Raw genomic sequence first — 20,107 nt, 5'->3', positions numbered from 1 at the left:
TTATTTTATTACAGGTGGAGAATATATGTCTTTCAAGCTATTGTTTCAGGCTCTATGCAAACTTAAGTCCTCCCATGGTAAAACTCGGGGTGAGACTGAAGAGCAGGGAGATATAATCTGAGCTCATAACGGCAGAACTTCAGGCACACATGGTCTTATAAAATTGGACACCTGTACAGTGACCAGAGGGCAAGGGTGTTCCAAATCCTGGGTGCGCCAAGTTTTGCAAAGGAACTTGAAGTCTTGGGGCACTCACACAAAGCCCACTCCATGGGATTGTCCAGTTCAGTCTAGGAGCTACCCTAACAATCTTCCTATCCAGCCAATCTCCACTGAACCTCAGAGTTGATTTGGGGATGCTCCTGCTAAGTGATGGGCTTCCTTCTCCTTGTAGGAAGGCAGTTTGGGGTAAAAAAAATGTGTTCCAGAGCTAAATACTGTACAAATATACATCTAAGTAGAAATAAACATATGATTAAAATACTTGTTTGGGCCCCTTCTGAACAATGTGACAAGCCTGGGCAGGTTTTACAAATAGAATGGTACCTGTTTTTTCTGGGTGCCTCAGCATTGGTTTTCCCTGAGGGAACTTACTTCAGCAATAACCTCCCCCACCATCCATGAGACATGTCCATCACATCCTTTGCCAGGTCAGTGGGACCTTATCCTTCCACAAAGGAAAAGAAACACTAAGTTTTAATGAAATTTCAACTGTTTTGCTCTTGTGGGACCAAAATGAGCTGTTGATCACAATAAATCATGCAGTTTCACAATAAGGCCATCATTTTTGTTTACATCAACAAGCTAACAGCTTTGTCATCTTCCAGAAATAACCCTGCACACTCTTTGACTCTTCAGGCAGAGGAGGGGGTTATGCTTTCCCTGTACTCATCCCCAGAACTGGAGTCCTGCATTTCTGTAAGTATTTCAAAATCTCAACAAAAAGGGGCTTGTGATCTGCAGGGGCACAGGAGTCCTGTATTCAGGACCAAACTTGTGATAACAGCTATTTGTCCAGTGGCAAATGTTGCTATTAACTTGATTTAGCTGTCTGTGTAGACATCATCACTGGAATGCATTTGTGTCTGACATTTAGGAATATTTGATTAGGCCACAGAGCAAGGAAATTTTTTATATATCTGCTGTACAAGACTAGGATAGGTACCTTGCATCTCTGGGGTTTGTTTCCTCAGCCCTAATGGCAATACTGATGCTAAGCCATCCCTGCGTCATACACACTATGCATATGATAAGGGTACCCAAACTGTTTTTACAGGCTTTGAAGCTTGGGAGGAGAAGGGAAGAAGACCGTGGGAGGTCTTTGTCATGCACAATTTGTCCTACAGAAGCTTTCAGAGCACCACAGTAAATTTTTACAAATGACCCGTTTGTATAAAGCTGTCTGAAAACATTTTCAGCACAAGTGTATATCCAATGAAGGCATGGTGGCATAGTCTCTGGATTTTGAATGCATATTAAAAATTGAAATGGACTTTTGATATCTTCAAATAGCAGGAGGATGATGGATAATTTATATTGTGCCTCATGCAGGCAGGAGTATAATCCAGCACCCTGAAGCTGTGCATGGCACACATCGACTACTAAGAACTTACTGGTGCTCGTAGCATGTTTGAGAGGAGAGAAGACACTGGTAAACTCACTGAGCAACAGTGCTTTTCTCAAGACAGAGTTCATCCTCTCTAAAGGTTTTGGAGCAGATGAAGCTGAGCTAATCATCAAGAAACCCTCTAATCTCTATCATTACTTAGGTTTTCATGTTAGGCATTGTGACAGCTTTTCCCCCTTGTCATCACGAGGAGAAACCAGTGGTTGGTGCTCTCTGGTGAGACTGGAGCCATTTGTGGCAGGCTGAGATTTTCCAAGTCAGTATTCAGGAGTCATATGCAGTCGGTGAATAGAGAGACGATCTCAAAAAGGTGTCGAGAAGGGCCTGTCACAATGAGGGGGCTTATGTTGCGTTCTTCTTGGCTGATTGTCAAGCAAAGGTAGAGCCAGCCATTACCAAAATATATTAATTTGTGGAAAAATACAAAAATAAACCGGCTACTCAGGGCACTAACTATTACAGGCAGAGAAATAATACAATAAATCACTGAAATGAAGAAATGTGGCAAGAGACATTGAAAACCGAGAGATATTTTGTCACTAAATTGCAGCATTAATAGTGTTTTGAAGCTTCACATTTAAATTGCTTATTTCTGACACTCAAAATGCACATTAGGAAAATGATGCTTATTTTATAGTTACTCATTAAAAGGAAGGGGATAAATAAGATGGAGGTTTAAACTATAAATCTCTTTCATAACGAACAACCAATAAGAAAGTGTACGGCAGACAAATAAATGGAGAGAGAAAGAATGATTTTTAAAATGCTTTTGGAATCTGCGGTATAAATGAGCAACTGTCTCGTCTGATCTAGGATGAGTCATTTTAGAAGATCTGAGTATGATCCTGAATGCGAGATATATTCATATGTTATTTAATAATGAAGGAAAAACAGAAATGATAGAAAAGGTTATTTCTTTTCCCTTGCAATAATTCAGGCATTGTGCAATTACACTATTTGTCTCTTCTTTACATTATTGCAATTCTACATGTATTTCCCCACCTACAGATACATCATCTTTCCCCAACTAACAAGGCATAACTTCAGATTACCTCTTATAGCCTGTATGACAAATTCACGAGAAGAATCATAAGGAACTTACACATCACTGTGGCATTTAGTCTTACTGGAAAGGTCTTTCATGATCACCTGTGTAACTTCCCGACACTCGTTAATGGCTGCTCAGTAGACTGCTGCTGATCGACTATTTGCATAGCATCTGCATTTATCTAATCTTTATTTATTTTTTAAAGACTGCAAAGTTACAGCTCATTTGCAGTGCTTCAGGATTTGAGTATTAAACAAAAATGCAAATACAGCAGTAAGTCCTTAATGAGATGTATCCAGCTCATTTTTTTCAGCATTAACTCCATTCTTTATCTTGTTTGAGCATCCACAGTATAAACTATTCATCAGCTCCAAAACTTCATTTTATTATATCATCAGCCGCTGCCATATATTTTACAAGTTTAAATTCTAATTTTATCCACAATAAGAATAACAATGATATTTCACACTGACATTTATTGTCCAAAGGTAAATAGCTCAAATACTGTAACAAACTATCTTTTCTTCTGCACCTTGGAGAGTTACCAAGCCAAAATGCAGTGATACAGGCTTCTGGCTTGGTGGTACTTAACTGCTACTTTGCACTGATTTGAAAGACGATAAAGTCACAAGGTAAGGGAGATGTTAGTTCCACACACTTGTGGCCATAAAAGGAGGTCTGCTTGAGGCAATTTAGATGCCCTGAAGGAAATTCCTACCTTTGGAAGTATTTGAGCATACACCATATTTTAGCTCCTAATTTTAATCTTCTGAAGCAAATGGTATAAATTTTTTGCCTCCAAGGAAAGGGAACATAATTGTCTGCTTAATACCACAGTGTGGACAAAACTGTCAGGTCTGGGCTACTGGATCACTTGTGATGAAACCTTTGTCTCACCCTTGGAGCTCTGCTTAGCTTCCACATGGCCACAGAGCCCTTGGAGACCTCCTTCACCTCCCTCACTTTTCGACTGGATTGCCAAGGGTAAGGAGAAGGGATGAAAGGCAGCGTGGCTTCCTCTCTCTTCAGACTAATATTTATTTTTTGTCTCTCCTGAAATGTTAACTGTTCTGGAGAGAAGAGTGTGTGGCTGTGGTCACCCATAAAGATGGCTTGTCAGTACCATTAGGGGTGACATTCTCTCCCCAGCACTGCCAACAACACCCATCATTTTTCATCCCCTTGAGAGTTGTGTGAGAGTTATGGCACCCATAAGGTAGTTTGTTGCTGCTGCTGCAGAGTCACCTGTGCCCAGAAGGATGACAACAAGTCTTTCATGTCTGACTTTCTCAGCATTTCCTCTGTGATGATGTGGTCTTGCAACAAGAATGACCTATCTCTCCACCAGATTTGGGAGATCAGGTCTGTCTCTGATCATATTGATGGTCCCTATTCTGCTGCTTTGTTCTCCCCAGATCAACAATGAAAAACAAACTTCAGAGGCAAAAAATACCTGAGTGTTTCACAAATACTTCTATTGCAGCAATGACGCCAGTTAAGCTTCCATGCCAAAGTCAGTTCCACAGTGAGCTACAGAAACCCTTATTTTGCCCACATTCATTAGGGTTTAGTTTTAGCTTTAATTTTTTAAAAACTCCATCTCCATTCCTCCTGTTCTCTCTATGTCTTGTGCTTTAATCTGCGGATTTGTACATACTGCAGTTTTGATGAACAGGCTACACTGTGTGGGGTGCATATTGCTCTGCATGCCTCATAGCAGATTTCTATTCACATTCATTACAAGCAAAGGCTGTAAGGCACTACAGGTTTTTCTTGCAATTTTAAAACATGAGTTACTGAGTTTTATGCCCAGGTTGGCTTTTATTGTTAATGGGTTTATTTGGGCAACAGAGGCCAAAACTTTGTCACTGTGACAACTTTTATAGCATCTTTGGTATCTTGCTTGGGAAAGAACAAGGTTTTGCAATATCAGGTTGTTGGTCTTAAAATCCTCATGACAAAGACTTCATCAATGTATCAATTATAAAGCTGATAATATAATATGTATGGTAATATAATAATATAATAAATATAACATAAGTAATACAATAAAGATGGTAATCTAATAAAATCCTGGAGTTTTTAATCTACGTTTTCTTTAGATGCTACAGTGTTTCTGAATTTTCACAGTGGAAAATTTTATAAGTGGCTTGTCTTTATTGTTAGTTCATTTGCACTAAAGAATTATCAGCTTCACAAACTTCTTTGTAGCTCCCAGTGGAACTAGTGCAATTATAAAGTTGTGCCAATTTGGCTTCTTAGCAGAAGGTATGTAGCGGAAGAAAACAAATCTCTACATTAGATTCCATCATGAACAAACAAATCGTTTTAATTGGCTGCGTAATGAGATGGCCTTTTGTAAAGTACGTACTTGGAAAGTTCACTGCTAAGTTCTGCACAGGATGAGCGTTGCAGCAAAACTAATTGTATGAAGTACATCACAGTTATGTTTCAGCTTTTGAAATGTAGATCATTCATGTATTGCTTTTTATTATCTGTTTAGTTGTTTTTAATAATTTAGCAGACTCTGAAACCCCACTATTTTACATTATGTACTTAGATTTTATTTGTTTAAGAGAAAATGGAAAAGTGTTATACTGCAGTTATAGGTCAGCTTCATTTTAAAAGCATGTTATATTTCATTGACTCCTAAAACATAGCTGATTTTAAACAGATAACTTCAGATTTTCTAAGATATTATGTTTAGATTGCTTAATTCTACTGCAGTTTTTTTTCTGTAGATGACTTTACTAATCATGCAAACTGGTATCTTTCTGGCAGTGGAGCAGGGGCAGCTCTTACCTTCGAGATTATGTGATCCAGTCCCACAGTAATTTCATAATCCTTTGTAAAATCTTTCTTTCCTCCACCTCATGGTGAGCATAGTTGGCGCACATGCCAGCATGCAGCCCACAACGCAGCAGAAGTGGAAGCACACCCACAGTGCCAAATTCCCTGTCTATCCCCAAGGTCACAGATGTGGGCATGTACATACAGGTTGAGCTGAGTCAAAGCAGGTTTTCAGGATATAATTAGAAGGTCCCAAAACCCCAGCTGTCCTGTGATTTTATTGATGAGGTAAGTGGTAAGAGTCTCTTGTATGAGTGCTTCAGCTGTCCTTTTTACAGTGAAACTGAAAAAGTAGATTGGCTTTGTGTTGGAAAACAAGCTCAATAAATGCATTGCAGAGCTTTTGTGCATTTGTGTGCTTGTGTGGTAGGTAGCTCTTATCGGGGATTTTCTTGGCTATCTGCAAGTTCACAGAGATGGGCGTGTGGCAACCTGGCTGGAGCTTGAAAAAAGGTCACAGAAGAAAGTTAGAAGGGACTTTACAGGATATAAAGGAACATTTTGTCTGTTTTCCAGAATCTAACCACTAAATATTTTTGTCTTGTTAGGATTATCTTTCTAAAGAAAAACTCTACTGTTGTTTTGTACAACCTTACTCCCTTAAATTTTGAATGTGTAAATCATATGCATGCACTCACACATCTGCTGCTTTCGAGATCCCCACCAGCTAAAAGGTATCAGCACCAGCCCTGTGGTGGATAAGCATGGTTTCAGAAGACATGACCATAAAATATTTCTAAAATCTCTAAACAATGAAAATGTGTCAAGGGAATTAAAAATGGAGTTGTACTTTTAATGCAAGTACTTCCATCCAGCTTTTAAAACATTTTCATAAGGCATCCTAAGCTATCACATTTCTCTTTTCTTTTTGAACAATGTATCAGAATTTTTTTAAGCTTCTGCTTTACTATATATTTTTTTTACTTTTCTATACTTGCTTTTAATACTTAGAAGATGTTATCCCTGCTTGGGCTTTTTTGCTTTCTCAAGGAGGTGCTGTAGAACATAAAAGCAGAAAATGGGAAAGCCATATTTGAAAACAAGATCTTTAAGGTAGAGATCTCAGTGAAGTCCTGATCCACTGAGACACTTAAACACACATAGCTGGAAGCACATGAACGGTCCCATTAACAGCAAAGAGAGTATGTGTGTTCTTAAAGCTTGGTTTGAAGCTTTGCTGTTTCAGAAGCACATGGTGTTTGGGTTTTCAGCTGTAGCCTAAGTTGATGTGAATATTTTAGTGCCATCTCAGAAATGAGATTGCTTGCTTCATACTGTTGCAGGAATTGGCTTGCAAAAAAAACCTCCACTACCACAATCTACATTAGTTAGTGCCTTTTTAGTAGAAAAGTCAAAAATTAGATGGGCCATGGAAATAAGCAATTTTTATGCCTCTGAAGTTGCTCCAGGTCAGTTGGCAACACACTGCTGGGTTGGCCTGGCTGCTACCTTTGCTGTATTCGGCTGGTACATTTGGTGCATTTCCTCTGTGAGGCAGGGAAAAAAAGTCAGTTTCCATTCCAGTGTCTTTCAAATGCACTGTGTTCACCAACTTTATATATATTTCCACTTTATTTCAAAAGTACCTGTTCCTGTGGTAACTAAATGTAATACCCATCGTCATACTTAGCATTCAGCAGACACTTGCCTTGACCTCACCTTTCCAAGCATCCAAGGTTCTTTCCTCTCTTTTATATCCAGCGCACATCTCATAGCCTTTTGCAAAACCTCAGCTAAGCCTCTTCCTTGACAAATGCACCCTTTTCCCTTCAGTAATGGTTAGATACAGGTATGAAGTTTCCATTAAAACTGAAAGATAATTTGAACCATACTAATATTAAGTTGCTGCATTGTTGCCAAAGCCAAGGCTTCACCCCATCTGATGCTGGCACAGAGATGCCTAGGCCACCAGGACGCTTCTTGGCCCCTAAAGTTCGCAGTTCAGCAACAGTCCCTGTTGCAGCCCCAGTGCTTCAGAAGAGGTAGGAATCTAGGAACTGGTATCCCAATCTCTGCTTTGTATGAAATTACATCTATGGGGCGTTTGGACATGTTTTCATGAATCAAATATGTTTGAATTATTTACAGAATGTGCTGGCTTCAAAGAACCTACTTAAAGCAGCATGTTTTAGGACCTAAAAAAGCAAGCTCAGCTCCTGTAAGTAATTACTGCTCTAATGAACAAACTCAGGAGAGTGAAATGCTTAAACAGATTCTGTGAGAGCAGGGCACACAACATATTTTCAAGTCCAAGGAGTTTGTCACTGTAATATCTATGAAATGATACAAATATTAGTGGCAAAAGAAATAACTAAAACTTTATAGCGCCATATAGTCTATTCAGCATTGAAGAGGCAAATATCTTTTTTCAGTATGAATTAATACAAAACCAGTATTTACTCATCTACAATGGAATTCAAATATTTGCAGAAAATACTATATTTGAATTTTACATCAAAATGGATCATATTTAGCCTCTGTGCTTCTGGCACACCTGTTATCTCTAGTTCTTTGTCTTCATTTCAGCAGTAACAAACTCTGCCATAAACCTTAAGGAGTTTCATATTCCATAATTCAATTTACAGAAGCTTCAGTTAGCACAAGAAATGTCCTGATAAAAATCCAAACATTCCCTACATATTTCTGCACCATAAATTCCATATGAAATTCACTTGGTTTTAAAGTCAATTCAAGATTCTTTGATCAGGAGTGGAGATTCAGCTTGGTAGCTTCACGTTAAACTGTGTTATTTCTGTACTTTATGTATCATCGCTGACTATAAAAATTGTAGAATAAGAACTTAACTGGAAATTCTCCAGGGAAGTGTTTGAGACAGAATGCAGTATGTTCATGTGTAGCTATATTGCCTCTACTCTGGTGACAGAAAGAAAAATATGTTTTTTTCAGTAAACTGAATGCATATCTCTCAAAAGTCTCACAGGGAATGGTTATTTATAACACTGTGCTGCCATTTTAAGATGGGTACTTTTTTTTGGTTTTTGACTGCCGCCAGTAATAAGGAGTCTAGGCAGCAAATCAGGTCCCATAATGAGTATTTTACCACTTTCGTTCTTGTCAGTGTTTTAGAAGGTAATCTTGAACTTCTGTTGAGATACTAAGGCTGAAATTTGGACCAGTTCTGGTCATTAAAAAGCCCTGGTCCTAAACAGATCAGATCTGTAAAATATAGTCATATTGGTGATTACAAAACCCTCACCTGTAGACAGCTGTAAACCTATTTACTTATTACTGTTCTTAAATCCCTGCAGGATGAAAAAAAAAAAAAAAATTAAAGATGTCATAGCTCTCCCTTTTTTTTCGTTTGTAGTGTATCTGACCTGTACCTCAGCCCTTCAGTTATGATTTTACTGTGCACTATTTACTAAGCACAGGTAACAGCAGCCTACCTTGTATAACTCCCAATCAAAATCAAAGCAGCTTCTGTATGTCAGGGATATTCTGTTATTAAACCCCAATGTTATTAGTTTTTCCTTCCTCTTGACAACAGAAATAGAAACGTGTCAGTGAGAGAAAGCCTTCAATTATCTGGATTTTTTTGAAGGGCATATCTGAGCCTTCTGAACCTTATCCTATTTTTAACAGAGTTTGCTACAAATAAGGAAGAAGTGTCTTGGCTGCTTGTCAAATCCTTCCGATCCAACTTAAACACCCCTTCTCTCTCACTGGCTGTGTCTAGACTCAGATCTGTAGGGGGTTCGTTTGCAAATGTTCGCTCACCCTTTCTAACCTGTGTGAAAATTCAGGCACTTTTAAGGCAGATCGCCTTTAACAAATACTGATCTGACCTAGCTAAAACTTCCCAGATATCCGTGGCCATGGCCAGTCACTGCAGCAGTGACTGTGAGGGCACCAGGCATTCCTGCCAGGCACCAGCTGCTTGTTCCTATGCTGCTGAAAGCACCGCGCTGGTGGAGTTTTCTCCGAGTGCAGCATCAGCTCAAGGTACTAAATGCAGTCCAAATTAAGACCGCAGATATTGCACTGAGGCAGAGGAGGAGCACAGGCATCCACTGCACGTGACTCAGCCAGAAAAAAAGTCTTTGTGTGGTGGCTGCTTGATTAGCCTAGCAAAATCCATAGAACTTGGTGAGGGTTTTCTTTGAGGCAGAACTGCAGGATTGTACCTGAACCAAATATTTGGGAAAGTCCTCAAAGAACATGGGTGCACACATGTACAGCTGGGGAGGAGATTCAGAAAAAGTCCACATGATGCTCTGTCTTGTGATATGCATGATCCTCAGGGATTCATTTAGGCACCCTTCACACAGAGCCAGACTTTGGGTCTCCCAAAAGTCGTATTCAAAGCCTGCAGGTACCCAGATTGTAGAAACTGCAAATGTTGAGCTGAAGGTCAGTTTCCATGTTTTACTGCAAGTTTCTGGTCTTTCTCTTGAAAACATGGCCTAGTTATTAAATTCTTATCACAGGTACTTGTTCCTAAACATTAAGGGATGTTTATAGTCTCTGTCCACTACCATTGCCCTTAGGATCCCAGTATATGGAAACAGGCTTTGTGAGGACACTGTATAAGGTTCTTCTTCCTTATGAAGAATCTCACTGATGTGAGTGGGAAGATGTTTGTCACTGCCATGCAGAAGCTGTCCTGCCGAAGAGAAAATTGCTTGCTGACTACCAAAGCCAGAGGAAGAGAGAGAGATGGATCTATGGAGGAGTGAACAAAGGGAGAGGGAGAGGCCAGCCCTGAGACAGATGTTCTTTTCCATTGTTAATGCCACGCTCATTACGTTTGGAGTCCAAACAGTTACGTAGCAGGACATTCTCTTGACCAGCATTTACCTCATTTTTAAAATACAACTTTCATTACGTGTTAGACCTTATACAATATTCATAAATACAAGTGTCTGCATTGCTCTCTCTCCAACCTAACCTTCAAGCTGCTGAAGTGGAAATTAGGTTTTGTTCTTGTTGCGGTTTTTAACTTGGCATAACATTTGCAAATGATACTTGCTGGATTTGCTGTGGTGCAGAAGACTAGTTCTGTGGAACACACCGTCATTCCAGAATGGAAAGGATGGGCCAAAAAAAGCAGGGGTGGAATGTTTGTTTCTCTGACAGAGATAATTGTCACTCCAACATGAAATTTTGGCTTATGCTCTGTTTTGAACAGGTGGACAGATTCTTTGAATCCCTGCTGAGAAAAAAACTTACATGATTCTGATTCCTTACCTTGAATTAATTAAGAGTTTTTAAAAATGTTGGAACATAAGGCATGAGTTGCTAACTAAGACACATGGTTAAGACTTGAAATATTACACTTTTCTGCTTTGCAAATATATCTGAAAGGTTAGCACCCAGTGAAGCATGCAGAGCATCTTATAAAAACAAAATCTGAGGTGCACCCATAAAGATTTTTGGCCAAATTAAGACCTGATGTTTAAGCAGGTGCAGCTTCCCCATTGTGTTGATACAGTTTGTCATAAACTGCAGCCTAGAGTTATTGACATTAAAAAGCAGGTGGAATAAGTTTATCCTGTTTTAATTGAACTATAATATTCTCTCATTAGAAAACAAAGCAACCACCCTGGCATCACAGGCACAGAAATCACCACGATTTTCTGCTGCCCAGAAAGGTTAGGAAGCTGATGCTTTATTATTTTCTGGTGTTTTGATCAGGTATTTAGAACAGAAATCTCACATTATTCTTCTTTCTCTCCTAGACCTGATGATTTTTAGTACATTTTTTTTCCATGGGTGTGAAGCCTGAGCTCTTTTCTAGAATAAAAGGGTAACCGTTGTCCCTGGCATGTCTGCAGCTTGTGTTGCTATATTCAAATTAGCTTGACCTGAGATGCTGGGCAAATTCTTGAAATACCATACACTCATTCTCTGCATTAAGAATCCACTGGTGGTGTTTTGTTGGGGTTTTTATGTACAGATATTTATACTTTTTTATACTGATGATATTTGAAAGGTGAGAAATGGTTTGAGTGTGAAGAATTTAACTGAGACTCAGGGGATCATTGTCCTCCTCCTCCCCACTTCCGCTCATTTCTCATCTGACTTTTGAGCAAGTAATTTACGTCCCTTTGCATCAGTTTTCCAGTGCACATAAAGGACATTTTACAGCTACTTCAGAATAACTCATTAATAACACTAATATTATTTCGTATCTTCACCTGTATTGTTCCATTGGGATAGAGACTCTGTGCCTACACAGTAACTGGCAGGAAAAACGCTTTTATAATTGGGGCTCTTTAAATGTTTGTAAGTATCCAATTAGTGAAAGCTGGTTTGCCTAAACTATCCTGCCACACACATGGATGTGGCACATGCTCTGGCAATGAGACACCTGAGAAGGATGGTGACTCTCCAGCTGTCACTCATCATTCACCTGCCTCTGTTCAACTCTCAACCTCCCTTCCAATGGTAAGTAGGGAGACAACCCTTCCCATTTATAGCAAATACAGGCTACAGACACAGAGTGCATACATTTCCAGTTTCCATGCTACAACTGTAATGAACAACCACTTCTCCTGACCTCCTGCAGTGCTGTGTGCTTTCCGCTCCACATGAGGATGGAGAAAACTCAGTATTTCTTTGGAGTCCTTCAACACCTTTCAGTTTTGGCCCCTAGGCAATTAATGGAGGGCTCGAAAGCTTGCTAGAAAAAGTAGTTCTTTAACACTGCAGCACTTCTTCATTTAGTAGTTTGCAAGTGAGTTGTAAAAATTTGCCCTGGAGACAGGGAAATGCAAATATAAATTAGATGAAGCACTAATAACATTACATTACAGAACAATGCAAACCGTTTTGGACACCCCACAGAGAAGAAATCCATGCATTCCTTTCTGAATCATCTTTATGGAAATTTCTGTAAACGTGCTGTTATTAAAAGAGAGTAGCAATTATTTCCTTCTTTGGTTCATCAGTTGCAGGGAGGGGGAGAATTGGCAGGGGAATTAATTTTGTTTTCTTCCCTCCTCTTCTCTTTTTTCTTCCATGTGCTTGTCGGAGAGCTCTCACACAACAGGAACCGACAACGCTCGGCTCTGCTGGTAGAAGAGAGCAAGAAGGACAGGAGAAGTGGTCAACATCATTACAGATGGGGCTCCGTAGGTGGAAGTAGTTAAGAGAGTAGCAGAAGCAGACAAGGTTGCATCTAACAAGGCTACTCAGGAAGCCAAAGCTATTAAGATGTGTTGACATAACATTTGCAAGCTTCACAGGGGCCATCATTATAAATTATATTTAGTATTGATCAGACAGTTCAGCATCGGGGCTGGAGGAAAACTGGACACAGAGTTCTTTACAAAACTGGCACTTCAGATTCTGCCTTCTGATTAACACAGAAGAGTAGAAAAACCCCTTCTTATGATTGACCTCAAATGGTGTGACTGCTGTCCTGTTCCTGGGGGCAGGCAGAAAGTTGCAGTCATTTGGAGTTGGTATAATCTTTCAAAAATGCAGTCACAGTCATAACAAGGACATTAAAAACATGCCTGTGAGATACAAGTTAAATCCAACACATCTGCAAATGCTAGCAGCTCCTTGCTAATGAGGCCTACTGGAGATTTTGCAAGGGTATCATTCAGGATGAAAACTGGCTGGCTGTGTGTTACAAGGTGTACTGGGGAAGGGATCTGGTGATTTAACACACGGGGAGAAAGCAGCTTGTGAGGCTCGTTAGATCAATGGGGATTCCAGCCTTATACCTCAAATTATATTCCTTCTCTTCTAACATTCACCTTTTGCTGTGAATGCCCACACCTTCCTCTTTTCTCTTTTCTCTTTTTTTTTCCTCCTTTTGTTCCAGCAGTGTATTTTCATGCCTTTCCAGTAAGCACCACCAGAGCAGAAAATACCCAAGGTTTATAAGGAAGCCACAGGTAATTCACTGCAGCTGAAAGTTTCTTTGTCCAAAATGAAGGTTTCACTGCCCTCTCTATCACTTGGCAGTGTTTAAATTCCCAGAGAAAATTGCTGCCACCAGCTTGACAAGCACACAGGGACTGGGTGCTCTCACAAAGCCGGACCCTGAATAAAACACAGCTGTCAAGGGGAGATGATGGTGATTCACCTTGTCCCTCTCTGATTGCCCAGCAGCCAACTACCCCTTCTGTGGTGCCAAGACTGGTTGAGACTTTTTCACCTATCCGACTGACTTGAGTTCAAGCCCCAGATCTCCAAGGCACGTGCAGGAGCCTGATGATTCTCCCTCTGCTCACTTCTTCCTCATGCAAGAAAACAGCAATGTTGTCCCAGGTGCAAGCTCTGCTCTGCTCCACTGCCTGTGACATTTCTGGGTGGTTGGCCTTGGTGTCTCACCACACAGACTGTAGGTCTTGTTGGTCCCATTTCTAACACTGTCCAACGCACGGTTTGTTTGAGGATCACAGACACGAAGCCAGCTGTGTAGAAGTTGCATGTTGTGTTCACGGTGTCCTGTGTGTCCAGCCCTCCGTGGCTTCCCCTTCCCACCTCTTCCCATTCCCAGATATGGCACAGGTTATCTCTGGCCCTGAACAGACATTCGTGGTCCCCCAGGCAGGACTGGCACTGGCCTTTCCTTACACCTCTCCCCTCACCCTTCTGGACTGCTACCTCCACACAGACATCCCGTGCTTTAAAACACTTCATGTCCATTGGCAGGCAAGAGTCAATGTTTGTTCTTAGGCTGCTCTACTGTGTCCCAAAAAGCAGCTGCTGTTAAAATAGAGAAACCCCCCCAGATGCCATGTCAGCACTGAGTGATTAATACTTAATGAAGTATAACCTCCCTTTTCCTTGCCAGTGAGAAGAGATGAAGCTCCATGGACAGTGAGGCCCTACTGGACTTAGCCCTGGTTCCTGGGGATCTTGCCAGGCCACAGCCGCTGCCTTTCATCTGCTCCTCCAACCTCTGCCTACAGGAGAAAGCATCTTCCTGGAGTCAATTCCCGCTTCTCAGGTCTCTGGTGAAGATGGGAAAGTGGGAAATGCCCTTCTGAAGACACACAGAGGAAACCAGGACTGCTCCAGGGACATAAGGGGTGGCTCAACAGTAAATTGAACCTTTTCATTAGGAGAGACTCTGTGAATCTCTACAGCATCTGGCTTCAATAACCCTTACAGGGTATTTTTAAACATCCCTTGGCTTCAGAGAAGAAGTATGGAGTGCGTGACCAGCACACACTTGTGTCTGTGGCTGGGAGCCAGGGAGGGGGCCGGCCCCAGGGCACAGGGCGGCCACTCCTCAGGGGAGCCAAAGCGGAGGAGATCATCTCCTTCCACCCGTGAGCCATGGCAATGTAGCTGAGAGGCGTGGGGAAGCAGCAGGCGAGCAGGGAAAAAAGGCTGGTGGTGGGAGAGGGGCCAGCATCCTCCCACTGCCGCATTGTGGTGACACGAACGGGGGTGCTGGAGTGCCCAAGTGCAGAGAGGGCTGGGAGAAAGAGGCTCTTTAAGTGAGACTATTCAAGCCTTTATGTCTTGTCCTTTCACCCGCTGTGCCCCAGTAAGGAGTAGAGACTGCCCATAAATTGCAGTTTAAATCCATAATACCCCTGCGCTAAACTGTCATCAAATGGTTACAGGTAAAATAACGAGACAAAAATGAAGGCTGGAGAAGGATTTTTATTGCTTTTAAAAGGTCTCTCTTGCAAGATGCTTGCCTTTTATTTCAAAGATGGTGTTGAAGAGTATTAAGGAGGCGGGGGTAATAGAGCCCCCACATTTGAAGTGGGAAAAAAAACAATAATCACCACTCCTATTTATAATGTAATCTTTCTTACATTTTGTTTCAGGGTGTTTTATTCAGTACATCTTTTGTAACAATTTTTCTTTTGACTTTCTAGAAGATTATGCTAAATGTCAAAATGTCTCTTTGGGCTCATAAAATGATGCCATAATAAAGCATCATTTTAACTTAGAATGGGTAAAACAACCTATAAAATAAAATGGAACATTTTGACATTAATTGAAAAAGTTACCTGCTTTTCTAGTTTCAGCAGATTCATGTCAGCATTAAAAAAAAAAATAGGTTACAGTTTATTACAACATGTGATGACCTTTAAGTAATTTTATAGCACTTTATGGCTCTGTTGCTGTCTTCTAATCAGCACTGTGTCTGAAGGAAATGATAAGCAGACTTTCTCCTTCCTCCAAAGTTCTGTTAATTTTAATCCCTATGCATGGAGCAGGATTCCTGCTGCAGCCAGGTGAGTCAGTTTATTTTACAGTTATTTGAGTTTTGTAATGTCCTCCTGATGACTTTTTTTTTACATTTATTAACTTTTGAGAATTTCAGAGCTTTTTTATTGCCAACTAAATGTGAATAAAAAATAAATGTGGCCACTACAGCATTTAGATCTGTTCCTCTAACTTTGAACACCAGTAAATAGTTCTGCTAGAAACTGTGCATAATTTTCCATTGGAAGACTTTCTTGTACTAGCTGCCATTTATACAATGAATGTACCCTCAAGGTAAATTTATACTGGCAGTCCTGACACATGTTTACAAAATGCACAATACTGCACAAGCACATACATAGAAACACATGCTAAGAGGGTGTTTTAATAAGGCTACAAAATTATTTTAGAAAGTCTCTGCAGAAAGACACCCTGCAAGTTTTCCTAAGTGGGTTTTGCAAGGAATTTTTTTAAAAAAGGAGAGAAAAATACATTAACCAAATGTTTTTAGCTGTAATTAAAATGTCCATGATACATTGCTTGAGTATAATAAATTTACCCCTTCTGTTTTTCCTGTGATTTAGTTGTAACTGCCTTAGAATATAACAGAAGACACATGATTTAAATAAAAAAGGTCAGAATTGAACATTTTAGATAGTTCAGTAAAAAGGAAAAGAAAATGGTGATGAAAAACAGCAAAGCAAACAAGCCAGCAATGAAAAAGCCAGCAAGGGACTACTGGTGCTGCCTTCTTGGTACGGGCTGGTAAAGGCTCCTAAGCCAGCAGAAACCTCAGCTGACTGCTTAGATCAGTTTTCTTCCTAGCATATAGCTCATCATTTCTCTTCATGTGTTAGACCTATTATTATAAAACATTGTAATTTCCACTGTCATACAACTAAGAGAAAATATTTCTAAAGCTTAGTAGTAAGAACACATAATAGTTTAGTTTCTATTGTCATCTTTAATCTGCTGCAGCATTTAATTCCTTTTGTTATAATGAAAATACTATATTTCTGTTATCACGTCCAGAGAATTCTGGTGGAAATTATAAGTTTTCTCAGACAAAGTTGTGTTTGACTATTTTGCTGATGAGGTGAAAGGTCAATTTGCTTATAGTTTCCATGCTTCATTAAAATTCAGCTTCTGTGCTGTGTAATGTGGGTAATATTAATTTTCTAAACATTGATGTACAGCAGCTGCTAACTAATTTCCATAATGGTTGTTCTATTCTAAGGGCATTAAACCTGAAACAAGGTGGATCCAAATGGAAAAAAATGTAGATGATTACTGGCCATCTGCCAAAAAGACGCTTGGGGACGTGAAATTTCTGGAATCACTAAAGGTTCATTTTGATCAAGTATTCATATTCTGAGCCATGTGTCAACAATTTTACTGTTTAAAGACAAGGAGGTTGTGGAGGGGAATATTGACACCATCCTTCATGTGGGAGTTTACTTTTGGACTTGTTATATAAAGGAGAATATGCTGTTAAAGAAGAATGGGGTTTAATATTAAGAACATTAAGATGTGTTCAAAGGAAGATGCAAAACTACCAGAGACACAAATTTCTTCCCTTAGAAAAAGGGAGTGTGGGGCGAGACAGGTCATAGTGATGCATTCAGCTTTGAAGTCAAGCATAACCATATGCATGACCATTTGGGAAATGCTTCATGTATTTTCATTTCCACAGATTCATTATACTAATTCCAGTAGACAGGACTACATTTTTTTAACTGAGGGAGCCACAGTCTGACATTAATAGACTCACATGCCCAGGTGGAGTCCCAGGCTTGGGGCCCTGGACTGGTAAACCAGCCAACACCTTCTGATTGCATCCACTCCATGATACTTTACTGCTTTGCTCCCAAAAGGCACCACCTCCTTCTGGGAGGAATTACCTGCCATATCCCATTTCATCTCATTTTGCTTATTGCCAAACAGTTCACCAAGATCCATCTGCAATCAGCAATGAGTTTCTCTATCAGACTATTTTTCTATTCCTGAGCATTTCACAAACCACCCATTTTCTCCAGTGGATTTGATAAGCGATGTTACTCGAACATACATCAGCTCATGAGCTATGCAGAGTGTGGTTGTGTGATTCGTCTTCATTACTGCTCCAGTTTGACTGCATGTCTTGGTTACATGGCACCGCACATGACGGAGCGTTTTCTTCCTGGTAAGCTGAGCCAAAATGTGATAAACCAGGGAAGCTCTGTGCACAAACAAAATGGTGATGAGGGCTGTTTTGCCTGTGGAGGATTGATTAGTGCCCCACCTATTCTAGTCCTGCTTTCTTATCACTTCCATTTCCTCAAGGTATGTGCTATGAATATAAAAGTGTGAAAAAATTAATAAAAAGAGAGCTACAGATGAAGGAATTCCTACTGCTGGGAGATCCCTCTGGGCTTACTAAATGTCAGTCTAAGTGCTGTTTTCTTTGGCAGGAGCAATGAGAGGGGAAACAAGACAGGGTCAGGCATTTGGGGCTGTCCCTAGGAAAGGGCAATGGCATTCCCAGGGCTTATTAGCTTGGGTTCATCACAGCGATAACCCACCTTCCACATCAGACCATGGGCAGAAATGAGGTTTTATACCTGCTCCTGACTGTGCAGACCCAGTTCTAACTGCCAGGGGTTTGCATGTGGGAAATTCAAATACAGCTTGGCAGTGTTTTTTACTTCTAACTTCCTTGCTGTGTAGGCTCCCCTGATTTCAGCCTTGCTCACCCACCTTTATCCCCATCCCAGCAATGATTAGGTCAGCCATTGATAGGATTCAGCTACGTGTAACCCATAATGAGAAATGAATGTCAGAAACAACTACCAGCCTGTCTGGGAACTGTACTCACCACTTCTGAATATTTCTGTGGCCTTCTAACTCACTTGTCAAGGCCTTTCCCTGCACATGTGCACACCTAATGAGAAGATTCTCCACTGCCCATCTTTTTCTCTAACCTAGACAGGACTAAGTGTTGCAGTATGAGCATAGACTTCATATTCCCTGGCCATAATGGTGTGTCTAGCAGCAACGATCTGGGTTTTCTGATGCAATACACGCCAATGAAATGACAAATACTTTAAAGAGGTATTTTTGTTTCTTTTTGCTCTGGTTTTATAATATTAAAAGGCCAAGTTGCATGCAATGGTTCATCTAGATGAGCTCTGTCTGGTCTAAAGCAAAATTAAATCAAGGTGAGAACCAAGTGATATTTCAGTTTCCAGTAGACTTAATGACTTAGCTTAGTGGCTTCCTATGCCAAAAACTGAGTTTGCACCTTTGTGATTAATAGTCCTTGATGGATATTTCTTTTGCTAATTTATCTAACTGCCTTTTCAACTGCATTATAGTTGGGCCCCAGTGAAATGAAATGGGAAATAAAGACTGTCTTTACTAATAAGAATCCTCGCTCTCTTGTGGTTAAATTATATGAATATAAAAAAATAAGTGTAACACTTTTTTTTTTAATCTTTCAGCATAGTTTATTTCTGAAATTAGGAGAAACATAACAATTTCCAGCCAAAAATGTATTATTTTAGGAAATGTAGACATTGATGTAAATAAAGGCTTTGAACAAGAGGGGAAAAAAGACTTAGCTTTAAATATAGCACTGTAATGAAAGATTATCACGTAGAAAATTAATGATTCTGTTTTACCAAGCTGAACTGACTCTCCCCTTTTGCCCTCAGAGTGACTATTTGATTTTAACCCTGCTAAGAGCATCACATAAATAATTAAAGCTACCTGTTGAGATGAGCCTGAGGAAAGGGCAATGGGCAGGCAGGGCTGGAAACACTGCTCCTGCCCTGCAGGGCTGCATTCCCATTGCTCTCTCCAGATGCAGAGGACTGGGGGACTGCTCCCCACTGGCCCTTAATCTAAACCCTCTCCCCCCAAGGCGAGACAGGTCTGGAAATAAAATTCCCATTTTATAGGTAGGAAAAACTGTTTTCAATGTGTATCACAAGAAAATAAGGATGAGCCGCACAGACATTATTTCACCAGAGAATTAATGAGCAGGGAATGCCAGCACCTGTTGCGAAAATTGTGCTCATGATCTACTCAAAACAAAGGTGTTATGAAAGGAGAGGGAGAACATGGTTTTGTGTTCTCCAGTAAAAGTGTTGTTATGGCGCTCTCTGTTCTGTTACACATTTTATTAGGATAATAATTTCAGTAAACTACATCTGGCTTTCCTGAGGGCTCTTCCCTCAGGTTAAACAGGCTGTCTAAAAATATCTCCTTTTTTTTTTTTTCAAACATTCCTCCTTTTTATCTTCCTTTTGATGGCTTTTCACTTGAATTATTTCTCTTTTTTTTTTTCAAGATTACATTAGCACGTTTTTCCCCTTAATTCTATAATCTTTTAAACTCCAGGCTCCTTTGTACTTTGTGCTTTTGTACCCTTTTCTTCTCAAGTCCTTTTCATG

The sequence above is a fragment of the Strix aluco genome, chromosome 5, assembly GCF_031877795.1.
Source record: "Strix aluco isolate bStrAlu1 chromosome 5, bStrAlu1.hap1, whole genome shotgun sequence".
NCBI lineage: Eukaryota > Metazoa > Chordata > Aves > Strigiformes > Strigidae > Strix > Strix aluco.
This window is presented reverse-complemented; position numbering follows the sequence as displayed.